This window comes from Anopheles maculipalpis, chromosome 3RL (assembly GCF_943734695.1).
Source record: "Anopheles maculipalpis chromosome 3RL, idAnoMacuDA_375_x, whole genome shotgun sequence".
NCBI lineage: Eukaryota > Metazoa > Arthropoda > Insecta > Diptera > Culicidae > Anopheles > Anopheles maculipalpis.
The window spans coordinates 30,550,096-30,561,138 of NC_064872.1; the positions used below are offsets into that span (position 1 = coordinate 30,550,096).

At 41.2% G+C, this 11,043-nt stretch overlaps 1 protein-coding gene across 1 annotated transcript in view; it reads left to right on the forward strand.

Annotated features, from left to right (window-relative positions):
• Window positions 1-11,043, forward strand: part of LOC126564267 (SUMO-activating enzyme subunit 2-A) — a 354,644-nt gene that overhangs the window by 213,085 nt on the left and 130,516 nt on the right. The gene's annotated exons all lie outside the window — the stretch shown is intronic.

Sequence of the window (11,043 nt, forward strand, 5' to 3'; positions counted from 1 at the left end):
GTAGGAAGGTCCATCTAATTTACATCTTATTCTAAATATTTTGGTGAGTTAAGTGACTAGTTAGCAGATCTGCAATCGAGGAGAGACCTCCAGCTGCAGCTCCATCGTCAAGATCTCTTGAGAAAATCTCAAAAATATCAAAATGAAGTACAATGTTGTGATGTGGCTTCCACAATTGGAAAGTATTTCCAATTCCCAACACCTAATAACACAGCCAACGGTTAACTGCAACTAAAAACCATCGTGCACTTAAAACCCCTACCAAGAGGCACGAAGCTTCTTTCTAATTGACCAGGTTTATTACTACTCGTCCGGGTCAAAAATGAAGACATGACGACTCGCAAAACTGCCACACTTCGAACTGAATTTCCCTCCGAGCAAAACCCACTACATCAAAACTGTCCCCGAACCACACGCCCAAAGAACGTTGGGATGTTTCTTGTTGCGTTTTTTTTTTTTCTCTCGCTCTCCTATCCCGCCCGAAAATGATATCCACGTCTGCAGACCACCCTTATTATTAGTGTTTTACCGGGGTGGCGCACACATAGAGCATTCAATTGCACTTGCGGACCAGCAGGCGTGCCGGGTCGTGATACCACGTTTTCAGCAACCACCAATGGTGCGAGAACGGAAGCAACAACAACAAAAAAATGATCGCCGTCCAGCTAACAACATCATCCACAAAAACCGGACATGAACTAACTATGCCAGAGCCTATTGCCAGAGTGGGTGTGTGAGGTGTGTTTTCACTTTTTTGTTTTTCTTTTTTCCATTTGGTTTTTCTTTTTTCCATTTGGTTTTTCTTTTTTTTTAGGCCGACAGAAAACAAGCACAAGTGAGTCATTTGTGTGTCACGTAGCAAAAAGGGTGGGAAAAGCACAATGTCGGGAAAGTGAGTGGCGAGAGCATGGGTGCTTTTGGGAGGAAAAAATAAAGCCAGTTTTCACTTTACGTCCTTTACTGTTCGATCACAACACAAGTGAGGAATAAAAACGCAAACTATTTACTTAATAATATCTAATAATAAAGTAAAACAAATGATGTCTAGTAACAGGAAAAATAGAACGTATTTAGCAAGTTTAAATGTCAAGTATTTAATAAACATAAATAACATATTTTAATGCTCAGAATGTCAGATAGCAGGACAAACACAGATGTCATTTGTATGAACACTGATGTCCGCATGATGGCAGCTTGGGGCATGGCTTGCGTGTGTGCTATTGTGGGTGGAAACTAAAAAAAAAACCTGCGCGTGTTGCGGTCACACTGGGAAATTACTGTGCACAATGTACCTTTAGTTTGCTGCGTTTTACTGTCAACCCTTTAACGCCTATGTTTTGTGTGCAAACCATTTTGTCTGCCAAATGTAAACTCAATGATCTGTTACCGGAAACACTGCGCCGTGGAAAACGCGGGAAAAACAGTACCGCCAAGAATGGAAACAGACCGAAAGAAGATTGACCAAGTTGCGCTTCAGTGTCATTTAGCACCGCAAGATGTGGGTTGATGGTGTGAAGATGAGAAAATAAACAAAACCAAACCACTCTATGGACTGCATGGCCGTGTCCGAAACAGCAGAACGCACAATCGAAGCGCCATCAGCATAAGCAGACCGCCGCCGTTCAACAATGGCGTTGGACCGTGGGGTTTGCCTGGAGAGCAATGGAGAAAGTTGCTAAAGTCCAGCTCGGTGCAATCGTCACAGTTCGAATGCGGTTAACGATCTTTTATCTTATTAAGTGGCCGTGAAGAGCATTATGTGCAGAGCAGACCAAATCGGACCAGACGCGAAACATGCTGCATGATCGACTGCTGTGGCATGCTGTGGGCATTTTATTGGCTAGATAAAATCACTGATTATTTAGATTTCGTACATCAAGTGTGTGTTAACAGTAAAATAAATATATTTGCATACAGAGCGTGGGCTGGTAATGGGTTTCGTTCCAATAATGGGGAAGATGTTATGATTTTTTTATGTATTGTATAATTACTTGTGGCGTCGATTGGATCCGTAGAGTCATTTCTTTCTAACCGAACCTGCGAAACAATGCGGATGATATTTGATACCTGATCCTGTTTTTAGAAAGACCGGAGCATCTTGGCTAGGATCTTTGCATCTTGGCTATTTATAGGCTGCTATTGCTGCTATATTTCTGGCCTAATAATGAAAATGCAATTATTTAACATCAAACATTGTTTTATTCTTTTCCGAAATGTTCTCTAGCATCATTCATACATTTTTGCATGCGATCAAACCAATTGTCGAAGCACTTTTACCACTCTTTTTGAGATACCTCCAAAATGTAGTTTTTGAACGCTCCAATAGAATCTTCTAGGGACAAAAATCGTTGATCACGCATTTTTTTCTCTTGATTTGCGCGAATGAAAAGAAGTCATTGGGTGCCAAGTCAGTGCTATAGGGCGGATGACCCTATACCCCGATGGTTTGCGCCGATATTTGAGAGTTCGAATCGTCATGGTGAAGAATGATTCGTCTTCTGTTGTTCGTTTTTCGGATTTCTCCAAAAACTTCTGGCAAACAAATTGTGGTGTTCCATTCAGAATTGATCGTCCTTCGTTGCACACGCGGAACAGTCGCCACATGACCAGTTTTCCCAGAGAAACAGGCGACCATTTGCTTCGAAGTACTTCTTCCATGGATAACTTTCGTTGGATTTGACTCGTCGTTGAAGACCCACACGGTCGATTGTTGTTTTGTTTCGGGCTCATGCGCATAGATCCATGATTCGTCATCTAAGAGACGATCTTATAAACATCTTTTGAAGCAAGATGATCGTAATTTTTCAACATTCCTTGCACCAATCGACACGAGCCTTTTTTTAAGCGATTGTCAACTTGTGCGGAATCCAACGGCAACAAGCTCTTTTACGGCCAAGTGTTTGTGCAAAATAGTGTTTATGAGAGTGTCACTTGACGATCTTGTGCAATTAGATCTTTAACGGCATCAATATCCTCAGACACAACGGTCGTTTTTGGACGATCTTCTCTAAACATGGCTTTGGGCGATTAAATTGTTTGTACAAGTTTTTAACAGTGCTATAGGATGGTACTTCTTCGCCATACAAAGATTTGAGTTCATTAAAGCAGTCTATTCTTGATAGTCCACATCGAAAGTAGTGAAAAGTGATCGCACGAAAATGATCGCGGGTCAATTCCATCTTTTTGGCGAAACTGATTTGTTCAAGTCAATTGGAAACATCACAAATGATGGTCGTACGTCAAAATGTTGTGAGTGTGATTATGCTCCAAAATATCAAACTTTAGAATAAAAATATTAGATTGCATCTGGCAACACTTCTCGTGGCCTAGGCCAGAAATATATGTAGCAGCCCACGTAATGCAATTCGAGGACTTTCTTACATAAAATCGCACATTCTATGTCACAGAGCAGACTTATCATTCCTACTGATTGTAGGAACTCTGATTTATCTGACGAAAGAGTTCCGCCTGACTTAAAATCCAAATATAGACGTTATCTACTGAAACTGGGCCTAACGCTTTCCAAACCATCTATTTCCTGACCGCACGCACGTGCGAGACCCGAAATGACTAAACTTCCGACATAAACTTCATCTAAATAGTACACAAACTATCGACTATAGCATACCACCTGAGACCGAACTCATGAGCAAATAGTAAATTTTAAAGTAAATAATAGGATCTATCCTATCACGCGTCACCTCCGCTGAACCAGCATGCTCCCCTTCCTGGGCGAAAAGTTATTTCCAAATACCATACCCGGATGAGTGAACTCATTTAAAACCACGCACCACGGTTCACTTAACAATAGACCGTTTTCCCCAGCGTGCGTCTTTCCAACCGTCTAACCGTGCCGGATTAGAAAAGGCAACCACAACCGAAAGGATCTTTTCGATATTCCATCGAACCGTTCGCCGGGGCACGTATGCTTTGGTCCTCCAAAATCTTGTGAGGTGGTTTTGCATTCAAAATTTGTGGCATAACAAGTAATACGCTCCCTTACACGCATACAATGCAGGAGGAAATTGTAAATACCAGCAGAGGATTTAATCTAACTCCCATGCCAGGTTTGGATCGGTTTAATATAGTATCTAAATACCTGATAGACCATTATCTTAAGATGAGCAAGTTCTTGATGCGAATCTACTAATGCTCTGTGATATGAGCGAAGGAATAATCGTTGTACCGTCTTTGCGTCGGAAAAGACACTGGTGAAGCTTCATCAGCTTGAGACAGTGCTTCCTCGCTATGATAAGCCAACCACTGTGACAGCCATCACCATCATAAACAACCTTAAGGAAGCGTTACAATTACACGATGAAAGAGAAATTTAAAAAATAAAAATAGGCTGAAAAAACTGAAATTACCTGACATTCCGGTGTTCTATAAAACTTTTTTTAAATTTTTGCAAAAAAAAAAATTATCTAAAAAAAAAATAAAAAAAAACACTAAAAGTGTTTCTACATATGACTTTCCACATAAAGCATTATGACAAAATCCGTGTACAGAATGAATATCTTCATTATCAGAGGTCTTGTAGCAAACGTTGATAGTCTTCACCGTGATCAGGATGATGTGTTATGTTTCACCTTGGAAATCATTTCATAAGGAATTTTCCATGGTTCCAAGTTTTGGTAGAAGAATTGGAAAAGTTTGACGATATCAACGGTACTGGTTAGATTGACGAATCCTTCCGCGAATTTGAATTTTGAACAAAATCACGATAGAAAAAATTGAATCGGAAGATTCCTGCGCAAAAAGCTAGTTTAAGGTACAATTTTTGCTCACTGAATGGCCTTCTTCAGCCTTTAGTGGCCTTATTCAGCGATCAATTATGTATTCTTGTGGATTGCTGAACTCTTGAAAACTCCTGTTGGACTGCAATATTGACAGACTAAGCTAATTCTAAAGCTTTAAGGTGTAATCAAACACTCTGGTATATCTTAAAATATACTCTCAGTAAAGAGAGCGATGGCCAGACTGGCCAATGGGATCCAACACATGAGTCAAAATCAACGAAAAACCTTCATGGTTTCTACACAACTAAAAATATAAATATTTTCCACAACAAAATTAGGCAAATCGAGGATTGGATTTTTTTTATTCATAAGGGACGGCAAGGCCGTATTAGGCAAAAACATACAGGAATATACAGTATTGTTTATGTATTACTAGCCTGCAGCAAACGAGTTGGTTAAAGGTGTATAATTTACGATGAATCTGTTGAACAACATGTTTCCCATTTTATGTGCTTCATCCACAATGCCTCTGCCACAAACCCAACCAGCAATACTGTACGGAAGAGCCCCAACACACATCAGACCTTACTCAACGTACGAAAATTCATGTCGACAGCGTTGTATTCTCACCTGAGAACATAATTATTATTTCCCTCATCCACAATCATGCCCGGCCGAGCGTGTACACACGATGATCAATCAAGACTCTACTCGATTGCCTTGTCAATTTTCACTTTCCTTGCCGAGCCGAACGTCTGGCTAGTCTGGTCGGGCAGTCCCCGTAGCCGATATTGGTGAAACAACATTTTTGACGGTACGCTGGAATGCACACGCCTTCAAACAAGGAAGCGGCGGCAGCAACACCAATAAAAGAAGCTTACAAAAAACCTCCATAACAATATTGCAATACAGCCACATACACATGTTCTCTGCGGACCAGACCCAGCAGGCAGTATTCGCTGGTGCTTTGACTTTTATGCTTTTTCTTTAGCTTTTCCTCGCAAACAAGCCGCTGCTTTTGAATCAGGCCAAACTTTGGCTCAGTCTTATTGCGAATGCAAAACCAGAAAAGTGCACGGTACCGGTAACGCTGGCCGGAAAAACAAAATTCCTCCCAAGGACCACAAACATCGCAAAACAACCGACATGGCCAGGTAGCAGGCAACGGCTATACGTACATGTATCTGTGCCATTCATGCCGCTGTAACCTTACTTCCGGAATTGTTTCAAGTTGGCCGTTTTGAAGCGCGCTCCGTCTTCCTTGTTGCTTTCCCCTTGTCTGGACACTTTCTTGCTGCCAAAGGGCCGCGTCTCTCGTCCAAAAAGTTTACAAACGAAACTTCCCATATCGCTGCCGCACGGTACGTTTTCTGTGTGGAAAGTCAAAGGAATGGTAAGAAAGCGTATAGAAGTTTTTGAAGCCTACATTAACTAACTTTTGCAGCACGTCCGTCCGAAAGCCAATTGAACAAACGGCGGGCTCGTTTCGCATGGGACGCAAATGAAGAGCATGGTGGATGGATGGCTTGCTTCCCAAGAAAATGAACGGTTTTCTTTTCTAACCATATTTTAAACATTTAATTATGATTGCAAATAAGTTCTTTTTCGCTGATTGATGCACGTAGAATGATGTGGCATTGTTTACACATTTTTACAATTTTGTACAGTGCTTCTCGAACGGAAATTCGGAAACCTTGAAAGTGAGCAATTGTGTGACTTTTGTGGACCATTTTTCTCGGCCAGCCGACAACTTTCTTTTTCATTGACACAAGAAAAAAACTTCAAATTCGTGGATAGCAAGTCCTGCCTAAGGGTCGACGGTCCGCATGGGATTCGATACCCATATCTGCCTTTCGATAGATGGGAAACGCTACCAGTTATACTTTGGGTTATTCTTGCCTTAAAGATCTTCTAGGTCACGTCGGACATCGAATGGCTTACTACTATACTTGCTGATAGTGGCATACTTGGATAGTCAGCCCTCACCAAGGGCGAACGGTCGGGATGGGATTTGAACCCCGGTCCTATTCCCATATTATATACAAGAAATCATTCTAACGAAGAAAGGAAAACCTTGATGCTAGAAATACATACAATCAACATTATACAGGGTTTACCGTCTTAGTTTGGACTGGCTGCTTACATTTTTTTACTTGCCACATTCGGTTGTTGACTGACTATGTAAGGGACCTTTCAAGCTGTCATAAATCGTTCGGATGAAAATCAATGCTCCCAATCAAAAATCCAAAGCTTGCATTCAAAAATGTGGGCAGCCAGTCCAAACTAAGCCGATAAACCCTGTAAAACTAAGAACAATGTCAAAAATCTTTCAAGCGAATTTTAGCGAAACATTTTAGTAATTATCGCTGGGGACACTACGCGTCGTTGCGTAGTGCGTCCATCGTGTGTCCGCAGCAAATCACTTCAAAATAACTGTAACTGTTTTAGATATCAATTTGTTCCATCCGAACAACTTTATCGCCAAGTGAAGGCCATCGGTTGATTAATATTATTTTCCGTTTCAATGCACACTGCACGAAAGGACTAATGTGTTTTTACACTTCTACACGTTCTATAGCACACAGCTGGTTCCGCCATCAATTATTTGAACCAACCACCACTAGTGGACGCGTCACGAAAAGCGACCAGAAATAATGATGGCAAAGCATAGTTGAATGAGGAAAGCTTATCAATCAGCAGTGCCATTCAAAGTAGTCAAGTGATTACAGCGTGATTTAAAAATATCGATCGACGGCATGCACCAAAGAATTAGCTGTTCAACAAGGGCATAATTCTGATATCAACAGTTGAACGCAATTCTGGAGGAGGGCGTACAAGACAAGAAGATGAACAGCGTTTGAGTTTGGGATTAAAGCGTTGGGGAACCATATCTAATCACGATCTTCAGCAATGGTGGCCCCAAGATCAAACAACGATTCTGGTGAAAGGAGGAAGATTCATGCCGAAAATTACTCACCTCAATTCTCGCTGGTGTGTCTCGTCTCGTATTCTTTGCTCTGCACAAGTTCTGCTTCATATTTTTATCCGGTTCACGCATCAGGGAGGGCTGCTGCCCCTCGTGCCTTTGCTTGTTTTCACACTTTTCGCGGGAAGCATTTATATTCCGCACCTTCCACATCTCATGCTCTCTAGCTTACTTGAACACACACACGCACACAACGATGCACACACGTGTACGCAGAAAACACACATATTCCGCTGCTGCCTTGGCCGAAAATAACAACGAGATCCGGCTTCCAGACGGATGAAAACTAAACTCCTAAGCACGCCTTCAAAATCTTCCTACTCACGGAGAGCAGCGTACGAGGGTACGATGGAGCAGCGGCCCATCTTCGTGGATAATTTTACGTTTTCGGTTTTCCAGGCCAACGCCAGCAGGTTTTCTCAACATCGGTCAGACCCCGCGATCATCATCATCATCAGCAGCACCAATCAACGTTTTACTCTTGAACCACTTTTCCACTCTTTCTTTGATCCCTCATCCCAACGGACAGAGTGTGTGAGTGAAGACTGTTTTTTTAAGCATCTTAACAATACCGGCGGCCACTGACACGAGAGTTTTTTTTTTATCTTCCATTCATACTTTTTCTTGAGAGTTTTATCTCGTTCAATGGGTGAAGCAAATGGAGATTTTCTACTGACTAGAATGATTGAATGACTTAAGCTAACAGCTTCCTTATTCGCGCTAATCGGCGAAGGAGCACGATTAGACCTACTTGAATGAAACGATTTACGATTGGTAAGAGATTATTTCTGAATCCCCGCAGCTTGCGTATTGAGAAGTTAGCATGGCGATATCCAATCATCAAAACAGTGCTGATAATTGTTTAATTACTATTTCCATAGGCAATTTCTAGACGATTTACAAATCGGATTTATTTGTGAAGGGAACCTTGAATTGCTACACCAGCACGGTACCAAAGATCAAGTCATGCAGGCATGAAAAACAGCATGTACGCGCGACTTGCTTACGCACTGCATCGGAACGGCAGCCCACACGGTCCTCTACTGCACACCACACCTCACAGCCAGCCTGCAACAAGAACACACACTCGACAATCTGTCAAGACACGGAGAGCAAGGCAGCGAACACGGATCCTTCGATGGGAACTACATTCTTTCCAAAACCACCATCAGTAATTGGGGTCTTAGCACTTCCTTCGATTGCCAACAAGAACACTGGAAAATGCACCACCGACCGTTGTTGTTCCCGTTGTCATAGACAACGCACCACACGCCACACAACTCCACTGCACTCGGGGACGTTGGGAGTAAATAAACACACAACGTCATCAGCTTCCTGTGCCCGTTTTTGAAGTCGTCACCAACGTCACCACATCAACCCAACATCAGCAGCACCTGATCGCCGTGACCTGTTTTACCATACCGAGATGGTCGGTGCTGCTTACCCCTTTTACTTTAAACTTTCACACCAGTTTTTCCTCCAATTCCACCGGACGAGCACGTACCGTTTACGGTGCACGACGATACCGCTATTGCTGCTGGTTATGCTTTATTTACTGCATTTTCCGGCAACGAATGCAAGCGCAACCTGCCCAACACGAAGAAAATTGGTAAACTAAAAAACCCAGCTACCACAATCCGGCAAGGGTGCTTGACAGGCTTTACACCCAAGTTACATTTTTTGCCTACGCTGTCAAAGCGTTACCCAAGCAGCGTTTTCGTAGCATTACATGGGGTGATATTTTGACATTTGATTGCAAATGAAATCGTGTCGGCCGATGCAAATTGTGCAAAGCCGTTTAATAAATAAATTAATTAAATAAGTATAAAAAGCTAAACTTAATGTAAGAGAAAAATACCTTTTTCGTTTCCATGAACATATTCTTTGCGACAAAACTGGAATGAATATAATACAATAAAAATATTAATGTAAAATATGTACTAACTGTGTGCTTTTATCAATAGTAAAAAAGTAACGAATTAAAGCGTTCTTCTTCTGTTTGACTTGACGACTTGCTACGTCACGCCGTCGATCGAATAGTTACTAGACTTGTTGATACTGCGTTGTTGAATAGTATGTTCTCACTACGGTTCGGCTACGAACGGTTTGGATGGGATTTGAACTTCGGTCCTGCTGTGTGAAGACGGTCCCAGACCACCCCAAATACAAGTTTTGTTAATGACCAAAACCATTCCTGTGAAAAGTTCAAACGGGCAAAGTCAAAAGAATTGCAGCATAAAACGTAACGGTTTGTAACGCACATGGCGCTTTTTGTAGGACATCATGCGGCTTCTGACGCAAATATGTTCTGTAGCATAAAAGGGTATTTTTAACGGGTATCTAACGTATATGCTTGGTCAATATGAAGCATGTGGAACCGTCAACCAAATGCATAAAATTTATTTATTTTTTTTTTTTTGTTTGAATAAGCTTTTATTGAAATAAGCTGTACAACGAAAAATATCCACGCCGACATCGATCACCGTTGCATTATGTTGCATATACAATTTCAAAGTTGTAAAACTTTATTCTTTTTAACATGCTTGTAGTAACACAAACATTTTCCATCAAATCCGACCACATAAAATATTAAGAAATAACAATCAGTTTAAGCCGTCATAATAAAATATAAATTAAAAAAATTCAGTTTCTTTCAAACAACCATCCATCCATCATATTCATCCTACAAAAAAAAAACTCTTCCAGATCTACTTTTCGCAACAATAACGTTTTATAGTTTTATTTTTCATTAATAATGTAAGAATATGTCCCAATCGAAGTCAGTATCCTGTTTTTTGTTTTTGTTTCCAGAATAATTGTATAATTTTCTATCATCCGCGGCATGTACCTATGCCATATTAGCTCACTCTCACGCTCTAGTCTATGTCATCATGCAAAAATATGCGCTGCACATTCAGGATGGTATTTTACTCACAACATTCACCATTCGATGCTGTAAAGCTCACACTAGCAAAAACCCTTTCCCCATGCATAAACGCTTGGCTGAGGCACTACAGCACGGCAAGGACTATCGACTCCGTTAAAGCACTCTCCCACAAATTCACAACAATCTTAGCAAAGAATTTTTGCAAATATGTATAACATTCACCAATAAGGGAGTAAATAGCTTGCAGGTTTGTTTCGTCGGTTAACGCGCGGTCGGAGACCACACACCACTGGGATATTATTATATTTTTGGTGATAGCTAAATTACTTATCTAATTTGAAAGCGGCTTCTTTTGGACGTATGCGTAATTTTCATCTCTATCGCTGTTCAAAGTGCACTACAAACTGATAAAAATTCTCTGAAGTTCTACA